Raw genomic sequence first — 19,794 nt, 5'->3', positions numbered from 1 at the left:
AGCACCATGGAGGAGGGACACTGAGGAGCTGTCAGTAATGCTGGATGGGTAGAGATTCTGCAGCAGCAGGGAGGAGGGACACCAAGGATCTGTCAGTTATGCTGGATGGGTAGAGATTCTGCAGCAGCAGGGAGGAGGGACACTGAGGAGCTGTCAGTCATGCTGGGTGGGTAGAGATTCTGCAGCAGCAGAGAGGAGGGACACTGAGGAGCTGTCAGTCATGCTGGGTGGGTAGAGATTCTGCAGCAGCAGGGAGGAGGGACACTGAGGAGCTGTCAGTCATGCTGGGTGGGTATTGATCATGTAGCAGCAGGGAGGAGGGACACTGAGGAGCTGTCAGTCATGCTGGGTGGGTAGAGATTCTGTAGCAGCAGAGAGGAGGGACACTGAGGAGCTGTCAGTCATGCTGGGTGGGTATAGATCATGTAGCAGCAGGGAGGAGGGACAACAAGGAGCTGTCAGTAATGCTAGGTGGTTAGAGATTCTGCAGAAGTAAGAAGGGACACTGAGGAGCTGTCAGTCATGCTGGGTGGGTAGAGATTATACAGCAGCAGGAAGGAGAGACACAAAGGAGCTGTCAGTCATGCTGGGTGGGTAGAGATTCCACAGCAGCTAGGAGGTACACTGAGGAGCTGCCAGTTATACTGGATGGGTAGAGGTTATGTAGAAGCAGGGAGGAGGTACATTGAGGAGCTGTCAGTTATGCTGGATGGGTAGAGATTATATAGCAGCACGGAGGAGGGACACTGAGGAGCTGTCAGTCATGCTGGGTGGGTAGAGATTATGTAGCAGCAGGGAGGAGGTACACTGAGGAGCTGTCAGTTATGCTGGATGGGTAGAGATTATGTAGCAGCAGGGAGGAGGGACACTGAGGAGCTGTCAGTCATGCTGGGTGGGTAGAGATTATGTAGCAGCAAGGAGGAGGGACACTGAGGAGCTGTCAGTCATGCTGGGTGGGTAGAGATTATGTAGCAGCAGGGAGGAGGTAGACTGAGGAGCTGTCAGTTATGCTGGATGGGTAGAGATTATGTAGCAGCAGGGAGGAGGTACATTGAGGAGCTGTCAGTTATGCTGGATGGATAGAGATTATGTAGCAGCAGGAAGGAAGGACACTGAGGAGCTGTCAGTTATGCTGGGTGGGTAGAGATTATGTAGTAGCAGGGAGGAGGGACACTGAGGAGCTGTCAGTCATGCTGGGTGGGTACAGATTATGTAGCAGCAGGGAGGAGGGACACTGAGGAGCTGCCAGTCATGTGGGGTGGGTAGAGATTATGTAGCATCAGGAAGGAGGGACACTGAGGAGCTGTCAGTCATGCTGGGTGGGTAGAGATTATGTAGTAGCAGGGAGGAGGGACACTGAGGAGCTGTCAGTCATGCTGGGTGGGTAGAGATTATGTAGTAGCAGGGAGAAGGGACACTGAGGAGCTGTCAGTCATGCTGGGTGGGTAGAGATTATGTAGCAGCAGGGAGGAGGTACACTGAGGAGCTGTCAGTTATGCTGGATGGGTAGAGATTATGTAGCAGCAGGGAGGAGTGAAACTGAGGAGGCTTCATGTTAGGGAGGGGAAAACTGTAGGTAAACCTGCTCAACAAAACAAAATAAAGTCCCGTCCATATAATGTTATTTTTATTAGAATTTCGCCTGCTTGTATTTGATTTTTTAGCCTTTTTATTGTCTGCACTATAACTTTGCCTCGGCCTGTGTAGTGGGTGTTGCAGTTTTTGGTGCATTTATTTTTTTTTAAATGACTAAAAACACTGTGAATAAAGAAGGAACATGATCGGGTCATTGTACCTACTCTGTATACCACCAAATAGATCAATCTGCTATATTTCCCTATGGGTGAGTGAAATATGTCAGCTGCGCATTGTGCTCTATTGCTTCATTTGTGTGAGAGTAGTCACAGGGAAAGACAGCTTAGAAAACAAGTATACTCCGGTGATCGCTTGCAGTAAATTCACCATGATGTATTACGACACGATGGCCAATAACACGGCTCCCATCAGTGCAGTATTTCACCAACCATCGAATTGATATTTGAGTTAAAATACATGAGAGACAATTGTACGGGGCGACAAAGTAAAGCAGGAGGCGAAGGCCCCCGATGGGGAAAATGTGCCCATAATATTAATATATCTATACCTTCCCCACATAAACATCCCATCATAGAAAATACAGCTATTGGTTGCAGCTCCGACAAGGTGGTGACCTCTGCCGCTCCGCTCCTCCGCCTCGGCTCCGAGAGCTATGCTTAGGAGAATAGTAAAATACAGTTAGGTTTGTGATTAGAAAGCGAGATGCAACACGCGGCGCTGAAATATCTCTGCCGGGGGATTGATAATAACAAGAAACACAGGAAAGGACAATTTTTCTTCCCGAGCTTCTCAGATGTAAAACTGTATGAAGTTATCACGCCGGTAGACCGCTAATATCGGAGATTCCCTTATTGCTAGGGCAGATTAAAGGCATATTGTGGTGAAATATCGCCTATGTGGCAAACAATACAAATTCTTGGTCTTTCGGTGATGAAAAATAAGGGAGGGGAACATTTTTGAATTGTAGCAGATATAAGAAGTTTGGCTTCATGTAAAGACGATGGAATCGGGAGAGGTCGTCTCTGGAAGTTGTGATTTGTCCTCAGGAACATGGTGACAAAATGTATTCAAAGTAGAAAAAAAAGTATCATATAGAAAACATGTATATGGGGATTTAACTGAAAATTCACAATGAAGATGGGAAAAGCCAGCAACATTGTATCTTCTCCCATGGTCTGCCATTTGGAACACTGCCCCACCTGTCCACAGATGGTATTGCAGCATCGTCACATGCACTTATTTATTCATTACGCTAGATACCATGAGGTATGGGTGAATCTGCTGATGTATTTGGGGAAGGAAGCTTGGAGTCATGTTTTTTTAAATACAATACAACCAAATTTAAAGAAACTACTTTAGCACAGACAACCCCTTTATTCTGAGACCTACCTTGAAGATTAATTGATATTGTGGAGGTAAATTCATGGAAGAGATTTTATTTATTTATTATGCTTTGCTTATATAGCACCATCATATTCCACAGCGCTTCACATGCATTATCATAGAATGATAGAGTTGGAAGGGACCTCCTGGGTCATCTTGTCCAACCCCTGCTCAAAGCAGGAGTCACTAAATTATCCCAGACAAATGTCTGTCCAGCCTCTGAAGACTTCCATTAGAGGAGAACTCACCACCTCTCATAGCAGCCTGTTCCTATCATCACTGTCCCCCTTGGGGCTCACAATCTAAACTCCCTATCAGTCTTTGGAGTGAGGGAAGAAACCAGAGAACCTGGAGAAGACCCATCAATCACGGGGAGAACATACAAACTCCTTACAGAGGTTGTCCTTGGTGGGATCTGCACCCAGGACCCCAGCAACTGTCCTACCACTGAGCCACCCTATATGTTTTTGGAATCAAGTGTCCGATTCCTTGCACAAAAAGGTCAAATATAGCAGTTCTCATTCCAATGTTCCATCTCCCTCAATTCTGTGTCGTTGTAAGTAGCTGAGCCTCCGAGCTAAGGCCTGATGGATCTTCTGCATGTACCAGGATGGGAGACAGCCCTGACCCTGCTTATCTAACGCCCCCCATTCTGCGCTCCTGCTGACTATTAGTATTAGTGATCAAAAAATTACAATCAAGGTTCCGCAGTGGAACTAAAAAATGTGAAAGACATTAAAGAAAATCCTTAGAAAAGTAAATAATTATATTAAATAAAAAAAAGTGAAAATTATATACAAAATCAGTATTGCAATAGAGAAAGTGTTTTTATTATGTAAAATTAGTAAAACATAAAAATGCTAAAAATATCACGATTCAGCAAATAGTTTACAACAAAATTTTGCAGTTTACAGTGGCTTGTGAAAGTGTTCACCCCCTTGGCATTTTCGTGTTTTGCTATCACACACCCAAGAATTTTATTGTTTTTCAGGTGTGTTTGTGTCAGCTGCCGACAACTGTGAACATTTGATTTTCTTTTTGTTATTATGCAAACAACAAATAGAAGAAAATAGCTGTAAAATTCAATGTGCAAAATTATTCACCCCCCTAAAGTCAGTACTTTGTAGACCCTCATTTTGTGGCAATTACAGCTGCAAGTCACTTTGGACAAGTCTATATGATCTTTCTGCGGCGCCCCAGGGTCCTGGTCATTGCAGTGGTATTGGTTTCCTTTCGAACAGAGTGATGCTATATTTGGAGGCAAAGAAGGATAACTGCATCCAGGTATCACAAACATGCAACACATTCACACTCCAGGCCACCAGGGGGAGCTTTTGCTCCTTTTTATTAGGTCACTCCCCATATATATATATATAACTGGTAGTCTGTAGGGAACGTTAGTTAGTTCCAGACTGGAGTTCTGGTAGAACATTCCAGACCTGAGTCTGAGGTGGACAGAGGGTCCAAGGAGCTGTGCATGACCTCAGAGCTGCAGCTCCAAGAAAGAGACATTCAGAAGGCAGAACTGTATTGCAGCGAGCGTGAAGGAAAGCAAAGCAAAGGAGAGGATACCAGAAGGGAACCAGCCCTACACAGGCTGCCTCCTTCTGAGGCGCAGAAGCCCGGTAGCCAGAATACAGAGGGAGTAAGGACCTTTATGCTTTGCTCCAGAGATCGGCAGGACAGCTAATTGCAGGTTACCTGTCCTCCCCTACGCTCCAGCTCCTTCAGATTAGATGTTTCCTCTGGTGAACAGCGATCTTCACATCTGACCACCGATTCTCCATTGGATTAAGGTCTGGGCTGTGACTTGGCCCCTCCTGCACATTTACACATTCCCCCTTACACCGCTCGAGTGTGACTTTAGCACTATGCTTTGGATGATTGTCTTGTTGGAAGGTGAACCTCCATCACAATCTCAAATCACTGATGGACTGAAACAGGTTTTGCTCAAGAATATCCCTGTATTTCACACCATCCTTCTCCTGGACTCGGACCATTTTCCCTGTCTCTGCAGCCAAAAAAATCCTCAGAGCATGATGCTGCAACCACCATATTTCACTGTGGGAATAGTGTTCTCAGGGTGATGAACTGTGCTGGTTTGACATCAGACATAGCATTTACATTGGTGGCAAAAAAGTTCACCTTTGGTCTTATCTGACCACCGCACTTTCCTCCACATGTCTTTTGGCAAACTCAAAATAAGCCTTACAATTTTTGTAGGTAAGTAAAGGCTTTTTTGCCAACCTCTATGGAGTGTACAGCTTATTGTGGTAATATGGAGAGATACTCCAGTTTCTGCTTGAGAACTCTGTAGCTCCTTCAGGGTTACCTTTAATCTCTGTGCTGCCTTTCTGATTATTGTCCTCCATGCCTGAGCTGATAGTTTTGGTGGGCGCCCTCTCTTGGCAGGTTTGTTGTGGTACAGTGTTCTTTCCATGTGATGATAATGGATTCGATGGTGCTCTGGGGGATCATCAGAGATTGGGATTTTTTTATTTTTTTTAACCCAACCCTGACTTGTACTTCTCAACAACTTTGTCCCTGACTTGTTTGGAGATCTTCTTGGTCTTCATGGTGGTGTTTGGAGATCTCCTTGGTCTTCATGGTGTTGTTTAGACATCTCCTTGGTCTTCATCTTGTTTTTCGGAGATCTCCTTGGTCTTCATGGTGTTGTTTGGAGAGCTGCTTGCTTTTCATGGTGTTGTTTGGGGATCTCCATGTTCTTCATGGTCTTGTTTGGAGATCTCCTTGGTCTTCATGGTATTTGGTCAGTGATGCCTCTTATTAATGGTGTGGCAGCCTCTGTAACCTTTCAGAAAAGGTAAAGTGTATATTCTGACAGACATGTGACACTTAAGGTACTGTCACATTTAGCAATGCTGCAGCGATCTAGACAACGATCCCAATCGCTGCAGCGTCGCTGTGTGGTCGCTGGAGAGCTGTCACACAGACAGCTCTCCAGCGACCAACGATGCTGGTCCCCTGGTAACCAGGGTAAACATCGGGTTACTAAGCGCAGGGCCGCGCTTAGTAACCCGATGTTTACCCTGGTTACCAGCGTAAACATAGAAAAAAACAAACACTACATACTTACCTTCCGGCGTCTGTCCTCTCCGGCGCTCTGCTTCTCTGCACTCAGCGCCGGCTGGAAAGCAGAGCACAGTGGTGACGTCACCGCTGTGCTTTCCGGCCGCTGCGCTTACACAGTGCAGAGAAGCAGAGCGCCGGAGAGGACAGACGCCGGAATGTGAGTATGTAGTGTTTGTTTTTTTTTACATTTACACTGGTAACCAGGGTAAACATCGGGTTACTAAGCGCGGCCCTGAATACTATCGCAAGCCACTTTAACTGAAATTTAACCAAATTTTTATGCAACTTTGCAGTTATACCACTAACATGAACAGTAAAGAGAAAATATGCGGCACTCACCCCGATATAGCAGTGGAAGACGTGAACTTTAATGGAGAAAATGAGTAAATACATACATCCGTCAGGACATCAGGTAAACAGGAGGGTGCGGTATTGGAGCTTGGACAAGCTCCAAGCTTCTATGGGTCCTTTAGGCATCACTATCTGAGGCCACCTCCACCCACCTATGTCTATGGCCCTGAGCCAACGCTGGATTGAAGACATCCGGCCTCACAACCACCAATACTTTGGACGTACATCCGTAATCTCCCAGGTGCGACAGTACTTGACATTTCCTGCATCTTTTACTACTTTCCCCAGTAAATGATAATGATATTAAATGCCTGTAAACCTCGCTTGGTGACTGATTGCATGGGATACCTCGGACAAGCATGTCCATCCGGTCCAGTCCCGCTCCGCACCGCTCTCATGGATCCGCTCGCCGCTGATTAACACGTTTCTTATTGCAGCAGTTTTACGGAGAGATAAATGAGAGTTTTTAACTCCAATAAATCTGTCATCATTTTCGGCTGTTCTGCCAGAGTTATTGACTTGACCTAGAGAGCGCGAGGGGAAGGGAATTACACCAAATCCCAATATGCTTCTTCTCTGAATTATCCGATCATTTCTAAAAAGAGAAAAGAAAAAACAGATAAGTGAAAAAAAGAAAAAAAAATAGATATAAATAGTGTAAAGAATCCATCTACCAATTTATCTGGTGAAGATTTTTTATTGGACTCAAAAGATTAGATGTTATATTTCTATCTATTATCTATCTATTATCTATCTATCTATTATCTATCTATCTATCTATTATCTATCTATCATCTATCTATCTATCTATCTATTTATTATCTATCTATCATCTATCTATCTATCTATCTATTTATTATCTGTCTATCATAATCTATCTATTATTTATTTATTATCTATCTATTATCTAATATCTATCTATTATCTATCTATCTATCCATCTATCTATCATCTATTATCTATCTATCTATCTATCTATAATAATAATAATAATTTTATTTATATAGCGCCAACATATTCCCCAGCGCTTTACAAATTATAGAGGGGACTTGTACAGACAATAGACATTACAGCAATAATACGGCTGTTGTGGGTTTCTGCGGTGGTGGTGTGTGTGGGACCAGGGAGAGAGGCGCCTTTTGTAATGGGCGGCAGGAAGTACCGAACAGTGGGCGCCTCTCTCCCTGGTCCCACACACACCACCACCGCAGACACCCGCAACAGCCATATTATAGGTAACCTTGCCTGTCCGCTTTCCTCCTTCTGCTCTGGACTCGTACCTTTGGCTAGCATATTTACCCCTCTGGCTTTCTTTCCTATAGCCCCTAACGGGACTCCTGCATCTCTCCAGGGATCTGTGCCCTTCTCGGTTTCTACTTGTGAAAGGTCAGTTCTTAGCCTCTATTAGCGTCCACCACCTGGGTAGCCGGTTCTTTTTATTTACATCTAGATGTTGTGTTTGCTTTATACCGTTTCTGCATTAATTCTGATTGTTTTTGTCCTTTATGGAATACTGCTATCACACAGGGCAATAGTGTGTCTACAAAGATAGTGGTGGATTCCACTATAGCTTCTGCCCCCCTATGACACTGCCTTCACGGTACCTTCCGCCCTTGCAGCCTGTGTTACACGTATACTCCATAGGTTCTGCCATGACAGTTTACGTCCGACAAGAACCCTGATGTCTCTTACCATCGTACCTCTCCATGATCTCGATGGGTCCTGCTTTGCTGTCGCCGTGTCCATTATTGTGGCAACTTTTCGCAATTTTCATTACATAGGGACTTTATTCTTGATTTTTGTAAAAATGTATATTTCATTCAGGTTTTTTTTTGTTATGTTTTCATGTTTTGTGATATTGTATATGTTTTATTCTTGTTTCAGTGGGGTTTGAAAAAGACCCGGTGAGTCGAAACGTTACCCTGAAACTTTGAAACACTGCGGTGATATCTCTAATTTTGGTGTTTGCTCACAATAAAAAACCACGTTTGTTTGGCAAAGAAATCTACAGACTTCTTTCTTGAGTGCGACTGTTGTTGTTCAGCGCAGAATCAGGACAATGAGGACTGCAAGTTCATCATAAGTTCCTGGGTGTTAATGGCCTGTATGTTTCTATAAGTGTGGAAAGTGGGGGTGACCTGAGCGGGATGGCAGTTCTTGATACAGAATGAAAGAAGGTTGTGGTCAGAGAGCGGGAGAGGGGAGTTTATGAAATCGTCCACTGAGCAAAGGCGGGAGAAGACCAAGTCAAGGGAGTTTCCATCTTCATGCGTTGGAGAGTTAGTATGCTGCGAGAAGCCGAAAGAGGAGGTTAGAGATAAAAGATGAGAAGCAGATGGGGAGAGGGGAGAGGCAATGGGGATGTTGAAATCACCCATGATGATGGTGGGGATGTCACAGGAGAGAAAGTGTGGAAGCCAGGTGGCAAAGTGATCCAGGAACTGATGAGAGGGGCCGGGAGGACGATACACCACCGCCACTCGAATGGAGAAGGGGACGTAGAGTCTGACCACATGGACCTCAAAGGAAGGGAAGACAAGTGAGGGCACTTGGGGGATAACTTGGAAGGTACATTTGGGTGATAGGAGCAGACCAACGCCTCCACCTGCTCTATTGTCCGATCTTGGGGTATGAGAAAAGGGTAGTCCACCATATGAGAGCGCAGCAGCAGCGTTGGTGTCTGACTGCTGGATCCAGGTTTCAGTAAGAGCCAGGAGATTAAGAGAATTAGAAAGGAAGAAGTCATGAATGAAGGAGAGTTTATTACACACAGAGCGAGAATTCCAAAGGGCACAGTTGAAGAAGACAGAAGGCATGCATGGAATATTAAGGATAGAAGGGTTTCTGAGTGTAGCAGTTGGGAGGTTTGACTGGCTATAACATGGGGGGCCGGGGTTGGGAGAGATGTCTCCAGCGACTAGGAGAAGGAGGATAGAAAGAGTGAGCAGATGGTTAAGTGATTTGTGAGAGCGTCTCTTGTGTTGGATGGTGGGACTGAATGGATCAGCGCTGTTAAGCAATGTGAACAGAGCATGAGTGCTATACATAGGAGAGGCAAGGACAGAGGGGCCGATATGGATGGAGTGTAAAGAGTTAATGCAAGGGTGGTGAAAGTGTGTGAATGCGGCAGCCAGGATATAGATTATACAAATGCATATGGTGAATATTTGTTCTGTTTCAAGGGAACAGAGAGTAGAAAGATTAAAGTGTCTTACCTGTCTCCTGCCCTGTCTCACTGCCATGGTTTAACTGCCTGGACTTAAAAAACTGTACTTCGAATAACTGTACATGAATAATAGTGCACGAATGCGTCCCCAAAATATGTCTACATTTATAGAAGGCTAGCTCTTAGATCTCACTTTTTTTTTCTCTCTCTCATTAGCAATCAATCTAACTCAGGTGAGACGGCAGGACACAATAAATGTAGTGAACAGATAAACAAATGTCCAGGTCTACATGGAAAAATATTTAGAATTGAGAGTCCTCAGTGGTTGATACCTTTTAATGGCTAACTGAAAAGATGGTAACAAATTGCAGCTTTCCAGACTACACAGGTCTCTTCATCAGGCAAAGACTAAAAACCTGTGTAGCCTCTTTGTGTCTGTGTAGTACCAAGATATATTTCTTTCCTGTATCAGGTCTACATGGATCATAAACCACTTTGAAAACAGTTATGTGATCTCTCTGCATGAGGACAAACAGAAGTGAGGTCAATATCTACCGTATGTACAATAAACAATTACTTACTAAGATGGCTAACAAATCTACATACATGCAGGATTCAATGCCTGAGATAGAATGATATGATTTACCATTCAGGCTGCTTGCTGACAATGAATGGAGGAAAAAGACATGCAAGATTCAGTTCAAAGCTGGAATGATATCTATCTATCTATCTATCTATCTATCTATCTATCTATCTATCTATCTATCTATCTATCTATCTATCTAGAGATAAAAAAAGGAACAGCACAACGTTTTAACTTATCTGCGGGTGCAAAGCCTTCAGGAAGCCCGTTCACCGGCTAACCTCAGTCTATAGATTCAAACAAAAAGAAAAGGCTTGAGAAAGGCTCAGTTTGAGCCGAAACGTCGTGATTAAGACATGTGGGTCTGAATAAACTCTGCACAAGACATTCAAGATTATGGTTTGTATCTATCTATCTATCTATCTATCTATCTATTACACTGGGGAACAATTTGAAAACAATTTTCTGTTATGTTCGGTTTTTGAGCTGATTTATACTAAAATTGTCATGCTGATTCCAAAAATGTAGTCAGTTTTTTTCTAGCACGACAAGTTTTTCCTCCACAACTTACCTGCCAGAGAAGCACAATTGCACTGATATCTGTAATAAGACTTGTTATCTGATTACAATTCGACTCATATAGAGCTACGTGGCAACTTGTAAGAGTAGTCACAACTGAGACAGTGTGGTGAGAGGTGTGTGCAGCTCCCAATGCCTCATAATTATCAATATCTTTACACAAAAAATGTATCACAGTAGGAATAAATAGGATTTGTGATAGCTTTTCTCTTTACATTGGGCGCTTAGTTGTAATTTATATATCTTTTATGATTTTTTTCTTTGTTAGTTTTCAAAGCTTGTAACTTTCCATCTCAGTGTTTGATTTACATATGTACATATTTCCTTTGTTTCAGATCATGTCTGCTCCTTCTTCCTCTCGTCGTAAATGCCTATTTGTACTATTTAAAAAAAAAACACTTTTTAGGTACAGTAGTTTACGTATTTTTGAGAAGACAAAAATCCTATAGTTCAAAAACTTGACGTGATAGAGAAAAACTGAGATCATTTCTGGATTCAGCATCCAAAAATTAGTTAAGAACAGTTGTCTGACCTAACTCTTAAAAAATTGTGTTCCCCAGTGTTATCTATCTATCTATCTATTATCTATCTTCTATTATCTATCTATCCATCTATCCATCTATCTATCTATTATCTCTCTATTATCTATTTATCTATCATCTATCTATCTCAATGCAGCATAATTCTGTTTTTACACAGGGGTATACATAAAGGAAAAGATGGTTAATATAATGAAGTTTTTCCCTGGGAGCTAGGCATTGAAATTCATATCAGAAACTGTGCCTCTGCTGGTTTGTCTCCTTCCAAAATTAGATCCTGTCATATACTGAGGGCACTCTGCAACACCTGCCGTATAACAGGATGGAACACCCCCAAATACCTGCCATATACCAGGAACACCCCACAAGACCTGCCGTATCCCAGGAACACCCCACAAGACCTACTGTATACTGGGAATACCCCTAAAAGCCCGCCGAGAACACCCCACAAGACCAGTCATATACTGGGAACACCCCACAAGGCCTGCCGTACACCAGGAACACTCCACAAGACCTGCCGTATACCAGGAACACCCCACAAGACCTACCATATACTGGGAATACCCCAAAAGGCCTGCTGTATACCGAGAACACCCCACAAGACCTGCCATATACTGGGAACACTCCACAAGACCTGCCGTATACCAGGAACACCCCACAAGACCTACCATATACTGGGAATACCCCAAAAGGCCTGCTGTATACCGAGAACACCCCACAAGACCTGCCATATACTGGGAACACCCCACAAGACCTGCCATATACTGGGAACACCCACAAGATCTGCCCTGCCGTATATCAGGAACACCCCACAAGACCTGCCATATACTGGGAACACCCCACAAGACCTGCCATATACTGGGAACACCCACAAGATCTGCCCTGCCGTATATCAGGAACACCCCATAAGACCGGCTGTATAATGGGAATATCCCACAAGACCAGCTGTATACTGGTAGCACCCTACAAGAACTGACGTAGACCAGGAACACCCCACAAAACCTGCCGTACACCAGCAACAAACAACAAGACCTGCAATATACCGGAAACACCCCACAAGACCGGTCAAATATTGAGAAAAACCCGCAAGACATTTTGTATACCAGGATCTCTCTACAAGACCTGCCATATAATAGGAACACCCCACTAGACCAGCCATACACAGGGAACAAAGGCACAGGACCTGCCAAATACTGGGAACACTCCACAAGACCTGCCAAATACCGAAAAAAAACCATAAGACATTTTGTATACCAGGAACTCTATACAAGACCTAGCATATAACGGGAACACCCCACAAGACCTGACGCACACTGGCAACACCCTAAAAGACCTGCAGTACACTGGGAACACCCCACAAGAGTTGCCGTATACCAGGAACACCTGCCGTATATCGAGAAAACCCCACTAGACCTATTGTATATCTGGAAGACTCCACAAGACCAGTTGTATAACGGGAACACTCCAAAAGACCTGCCGAATACCGGGAACACTCCAAAAGACCTGCCATACACCAGTAACACCCCACAAGACCTTCCATATACCGGGAACACCCCACAAGACCTTCCATATATCAGGAACACCCCACAAGACCTTCCATATATATGATACACCCCACAAGACCTGCTGTATACCGCGAACACCCCACAAGACCTTCCATATACCGCGAACACCCCACAAGACCTTCCATATATCAGGAACACCCCACAAGACCTGCCATATACCGGGAACACCCCACAAGACCCGCTGTATACCGGGAACACCCCACAAGACCTGCCATATACCGGGAACACCCCACAAGATCTGCCGTATACAGATAACACCCCACAACACCTGCCGTATACCGGGAACACCCCACAAGACCTGCCATATACTGGGAACACCGCACAAGACCAGCCGTATACAGATTATTATTATTATCATTATTATTTATTACAGATATTATTTATTACAGATATTATTATTTATTACAGATAACACCCCACAAGACCTGCCATATACTGGGACCACTGCACAAGACCGGCCGTATACAGAGAACCCCCCACAAGACCCGCCGTATACAGACAACACCCCACAAGACCTGCCATATACCTGGAATACCCCACAAGACCTGCCGTATACTGGGAACACCCCACAAGACCTACAGTTTTGGAGATGCTATGAGCGACTTGCTAAAACATCAGAATTTGTCCCTTGTCGCAGTCACTCAGGTCTGCATTCTTGACGATTTTTCCTGTTTGTAACATATCAACTAGAAGAACTGAACGATCACCGATAGTGTGTACATTGTCAGCAGGTAATCAACGCTATTTGCTTCATCTTTCAGTGGTTTTAATGTTCTGGCTGTTCCGGTAGATGATAGGATGTATGTATACAGTATATATGTGTCTTTTTATCATCTTATAACCATCGTTTTCTTCTTTTCTCCACGGCTTACAAATCAATAAAAACTATTATACCAGCGAATACCTTCAGAAATGCTAACACTCCACATTTTCCACGAAACAGTCCAGCTGACTGCCAAGACATCTGAAGCACAGGCCTACGTTACTGTATAGTGTCCATACTGCAAAAAGAAAAAAAAAAGGAAGAAAGAAAGAAATGAAAAGTGTCACCGTGCTCTTTTTTAGAACTATTCCCACAGGGAGCAGCTATTTCTCATTCTGCCTTTCCTTTCAGCCATACATTGTGTGCTGCCTATCATGAAAAAGTCATTATGTTCCTGTAGGAATGGGATGGGATGAAGCAATGGATGCTGTTCACTTTCTGTCACCTGGAAGTGATCTGGGGAATTGAATAGATGAATGCAGCAGACACGTCTTGCAACTTTATTTTGATTCCTTTTCCGCTGTGAGAAGCCTCCCGACTTTTGTTTTCAGCACCCCAAGAATAATAATAAAAAAAGAGACATGACCTAGTGTTAAAAATAGCTGGCGCCAGCTCAAGAGAAATTTTCAAAAAACATTTTTTTTCTATTTTTTCAAATTTTTTTTTTTTTTTTTAAAAGCTTCTAACGGGGAAATTACAGATTCTGCAGAAATCTACCTTAGCCTTGCAGACGAGACGTTCTGGCATGCCATTATATGTCACTTACCAGAGGGACAAGCGCTGAATGTGGTAGAGAAAATCATCCATCTATTTAGAAAAGGTCAACAATGACAGACTGGAAGCTGGTTGTAATCCAGTACATCTCCAAGTTCCACGTCAACCGATAAAGACACCATGGGAATAATGAGTTACTCGTTGCTTAGACAAAAGTGATAAAATAAGTGGGAGCAGGAACTTTGTAACATTGAGATAAGCGCGTTACAATTTTGGCATACGGAGATACCATCGGCGATGCGCTAGCGGCTTCTGTCGATTGTTTGTTTTGACAATTGTAAAAAAAAAAGGATTTACACGTTTGTCCTTCAAGATCTTAAAATTCCTATTCCTTCTGTACCATGACAGCTTATTTTGAGGCACGGGGCCATATACTGCAACATGTACACCTTTGTGTTTTCTCCTAAATTCGAGGTGGAGTCTGGATTTTGAAGACGGTTGGCAGGGAGTCCTTATAACGCAGTGTTTGCTTCTGATACTTTAATAATAATTCCACCACCTGTGCAATTCTAGGGAAATCCTGAAAATATGACATGTGGGGGCTTGTGCAGTAAGGAGGTTGTGCCTGAGAATCCGTCAATGTCCGTTAATATGAATAGCCATCATGTGACGCCATTGACATGTCAACCTCTGGTGATACCAACCGATTGTTGGCACACAAGCAGCGGTAGTTGCATTTTAGCGGTTAGAGCCAAAGTTTAGCAATATCTAATAATTTATTTATAAAATGTTGACTTTATAAACTTAATTTTTTACATGTTGCATTATGTTCTGCTTTTCAAAAATTGCCGCCACAATTTACCACCTGCCTGGGCTTGGGTCAATGTCACAACCAAGGCGACCATCCAATATCAGAAATGTCTTTAGCAATGCCGGTGCCATGCCACGGTTTCCTTTAGCCAGAATGTTGGATGATTTCTCTGTCATAGCCTGATATTTAGATGCCCTGGCTACAGCAAAGTGGCTTGTTAACATCCTCTCCTCCTCCTTGGCATCCGGACAATGTAGTCCTCTACTAACTACACTCTTGGGCAAAACGTCTTTTCTGGCTCCGCAACAGAACCAACCAATCTGCAGGTTTCCTCTTCTAGACATCTGATTTTCTGGAAGGAATCACGGCTGGATGTAGCACTTGAGAAGTACAGGGTGGGTCATTTATATGGATACACTTGGGTGGGCCATGTATATGGATACACCTAAATAAGATGGGAATGGTAGGTGATATCAACTGCCTGTTTGTTGCACATTAGTATATGAGAGGGGGAAAACTTTTAAAGATTGGTGGTGACCATGGCGGCCATTTTGAAGTCAGCCATTTTTTAATTCAACTTTATAAATAGCCCACCCAGGTGTATCCATATAACTGGCCCACCCTGTATTTTAACCTGGCATAGACCACTCATCCAATATTTATTTTTTGTTTCCGATTAACATCTGATGTAACATAATTATAATTCTATACTGAATTGTTGCCTGTTGGAACTTGTTGGATATCATTTTTCTAAACTGTATCAAAGTTCACCACCAACAAAGTTGAAAATGATGGGACCTTAACTTGTACTTCTGTTTGAAAAACCCATCATTCTTAGTTTTGGAGTACTTTGGGTGTTTGGTTGCACCAGTGAGCAGCGTTAAACGTTATTGTGGAGCCCCATCATACTTAATTGTGGTGCACTGCCGGAGCGCTACTGTGCAATGAAAAACCAATTGGGGGGACTATCATTCTCAGGCTCCATTCACACATCGGCATTTTTTCTCATGCGTCATCCGTATTGTCTCCATGTTGTATCTGATTTTTCTCATTCTGATGAAACTGAAGCAGATGAAGCAGCCGAACTTATTTTTCCATCGACTTACCAATGAATAGTTTAAAAATGGATGAAACATGAATGGAGCTCTGACATACAAAGTCTGTTTCATCCATTTTATATGGATCCTCATAGACTAAAAACTAAAATGGCCATGTTTGGATTGCAAAAGGAGAATAGGACACATTCTGAGTTTCACAGACCAGTATGTGTGGATCGATGAAACTCTATGGGGCCGTCTGCTGTCTGAGAAAAAACTAAGTGTGAATGAAGCCGTAGGCTTGATGGACATTGGATAGCTATGCTAGAAAGACAAGAGAACTAAAAAAAAGTTTAATGGCGCAGCCTCTATCATTGGTGCACATTGGGTGGCCACAAGCGCCACTGAACTAGAATAAAGTGGGAAGCCCTATGATTCTGAGGGTTAGCACATACTGGGCAGCTCGGAAACAGAAATTTTAGCGGGGGAGCCATATCATTTTGTATTCATTGGATGCCAACTGGGAAAACTTTGATTCAGGGGCCCCAACATTCTTATGTTTAGTGCAACGCTGGTCGCTAGGAGCTCCACTGAGAATGGGAAAATGGTAGAGGAGGTAACCAACACTGCAGATCCTAAATATTCAGGATCATCTGATGTCTCAGAAGTCCTCCTTACAATGCTCCTCCTTACAGTGCTCTTCCTTACAGTGCTCCTCCATACAGTGCTCCTCCATACAATGCTCCTCCTTACAGTGCTCATCATTACAATGCTCCTCCTTACAGTGCTCCTCCGTACAGTGCTCCTCCTTACAGTGCTCCTCCTTACAATGCTCCTCCTTACAGTGCTCCTCCTTACAGTGCTCCTCCTTACAATGCTCCTCCTTACAATGCTCCTCCTTACAATGCTCATCATTACAATGCTCCTCCTTACAGTGCTCTTCCTTACAGTGCTCCTCCTTACAGTGGTCCTTCTTACAGTGCTCCTCCTTACAGTGCTCCTCCTTACAATGCTCATCATTACAATGCTCATCATTACAGTGCTCTTCCTTACAGTGCTCCTCCTTACAGTGCTCCTCCTTACAGTGCTCCTCCTTACAATGCTCCTCCTTACAATGCTCCTCCATACAATGCTCCTCCATACAGTGCTCCTCCATACAATGCTCCTCCTTATAGTGCTCCTCCTTACAATGCTCATCATTACAATGCTCCTCCTTACAGTGCTCCTCCATACAGTGCTCCTCCTTACAGTGCTCCTCCTTACAATGCTCCTCCATACAATGCTCCTCCATACAGTGCTCCTCCTTACAGTGCTCCTCCTTACAGTGCTCCTCCATACAATGCTCCTCCTTATAGTGCTCCTCCTTACAATGCTCATCATTACAATGCTCCTCCTTACAGTGCTCCTCCATACAGTGCTCCTCCTTACAGTGCTCCTTCTTACAATGCTCCTCCTTACAATGCTCCTCCATACAATGCTCCTCCATACAGTGCTCCTCCTAACAATGCTCCTCCATACAATGCTCCTCTTTACAATGTTCCTCCTAACAATGCTCCTCCTTACAATGCTCCTCCTTACAGTGCTCCTCCTTACAGTGCTCCTCCTTACAATGCTCATCATTACAATGCTCCTCCTTACAGTGCTCCTCCATACAATGCTCCTCCTTACAATGTTCCTCCTAACAATGCTCCTCCTTACAATGCTCCTCCTTACAGTGCTCCTCCTTACAATGCTCCTCCTTACAATGCTCCTCCTTACAATGCTCATCATTACAATGCTCCTCCTTACAGTGCTCTTCCTTACAGTGCTCCTCCTTACAGTGGTCCTTCTTACAGTGCTCCTCCTTACAGTGCTCCTCCTTACAATGCTCATCATTACAATGCTCATCATTACAGTGCTCTTCCTTACAGTGCTCCTCCTTACAGTGCTCCTCCTTACAGTGCTCCTCCTTACAATGCTCCTCCTTACAATGCTCCTCCATACAATGCTCCTCCATACAGTGCTCCTCCATACAATGCTCCTCCTTATAGTGCTCCTCCTTACAATGCTCATCATTACAATGCTCCTCCTTACAGTGCTCCTCCATACAGTGCTCCTCCTTACAGTGCTCCTCCTTACAATGCTCCTCCATACAATGCTCCTCCATACAGTGCTCCTCCTTACAGTGCTCCTCCATACAATGCTCCTCCTTATAGTGCTCCTCCTTACAATGCTCATCATTACAATGCTCCTCCTTACAGTGCTCCTCCATACAGTGCTCCTCCTTACAGTGCTCCTTCTTACAATGCTCCTCCTTACAATGCTCCTCCATACAATGCTCCTCCATACAGTGCTCCTCCTAACAATGCTCCTCCATACAATGCTCCTCTTTACAATGTTCCTCCTAACAATGCTCCTCCTTACAATGCTCCTCCTTACAGTGCTCCTCCTTACAGTGCTCCTCCTTACAATGCTCATCATTACAATGCTCCTCCTTACAATGTTCCTCCTAACAATGCTCCTCCTTACAGACTCTAGTTACAAAAAGAGATATTTGTGAAAAAAATAAAAACAGTCATTTCCCTCCCTACCAACAGCAAGCATTAACCCTTTGGCCAGAATTGTGACTGAAAACAAAACCGCTTTGTTGTTACCAAAGGACACATTATTTCCTCAAAACAAAGAGCGAAAGAACAACGTATCAGACGACCCGAACCGTCAGATAGCATAATGCCGTCCTTCCACTCCACATCTTTGCTAATACAAACAATCTCTGACATGTAAGCAAACCTCCATTATGCAACCAGATCCAGAATCGTTAACAAAGAGAAGGAAAGTCTTGCTGCCTTTTTGAGGTTCAAGCCCCGTTCATGCGACTGGACTAATGGCCGGGCATTATTGGCATAGCTAATGGGGGGGAAGCGGTGACACATTTCTCCTCAGTAGTATTTAAACTGCAAATCTAAGATATTTGCTTAAGGAAAAAGAAAAAATAAACATAATATTACATGACTAATCAGTAAGACATGTCATCCGATAATTTAAAAAATATATATTTTTGAGGGAGGAGGAAAAAAAATTTCTTGATTCCAAACAGATTGTTTAAATTATAAATCCTGGTCTTAATCCGAGGGATTATTCAACAAAACCGACCTTCACTCGGCAATATTTACAGAGTCTGTTGTGGATTACTTACACGGTCGGCGAGACCTGTTTCAAATTTATAGCTTTCATTTACGTTAAATATTAAAAGGGCCCATTTGTACCGCCATGTGTATGTACATGAAGCCCGCACTCACCGTATCTTTGAAAAGTTTAATCTCGTGATTTACGACTGCCTCACCCACCGAGGGAATCTGCTGGACACTGATGGAGATTAAAGGGCGTCTCTGGATCTCTTTTGCTCTGTGTTGTATGCAACTGTCTAACTGAGGAGGATAATTGAAGGAAGCCAAGGCTGGAAGCGCCTTTCCCAATATTCCTGGTGGACGAGAAGAATTGCAGACTTAAATTTGGAAAATATAATGTATCAGTCAACGTTTCTGTAAAAAAAAATTAATAGAGATAAAGTAAAGATTGTAATTAAAGAAATGTTATAAATATAAACCAAATTATGGGTTGGTGATGGCCTAGAG

General features: G+C 43.5%; 1 long non-coding RNA gene across 2 annotated transcripts in view; it reads right to left on the bottom strand.

Annotated features, from left to right (window-relative positions):
- Positions 1 to 6,426: 6,426 nt before the first annotated feature.
- The window catches only part of LOC138647598 (uncharacterized), a 34,168-nt gene continuing 20,800 nt past the window's right edge, over positions 6,427 to 19,794 (bottom strand). Inside the window, exons 2-3 of one of the 2 annotated variants that reach the window (XR_011315007.1) lie at positions 19,459 to 19,640; positions 6,427 to 7,018 (exon numbers count right to left, since the gene is read on the bottom strand). This is a non-coding gene — a long non-coding RNA (uncharacterized lncRNA). Of the gene's footprint in view, positions 7,019 to 13,759; positions 13,857 to 19,458; positions 19,641 to 19,794 lie in introns of those variants that run through there. The other variant, XR_011315008.1, reaches the window with a different exon arrangement.

Source organism: Ranitomeya imitator, chromosome 8 (genome assembly GCF_032444005.1).
Source record: "Ranitomeya imitator isolate aRanImi1 chromosome 8, aRanImi1.pri, whole genome shotgun sequence".
NCBI lineage: Eukaryota > Metazoa > Chordata > Amphibia > Anura > Dendrobatidae > Ranitomeya > Ranitomeya imitator.
This window is presented reverse-complemented; position numbering and strand designations above follow the sequence as displayed.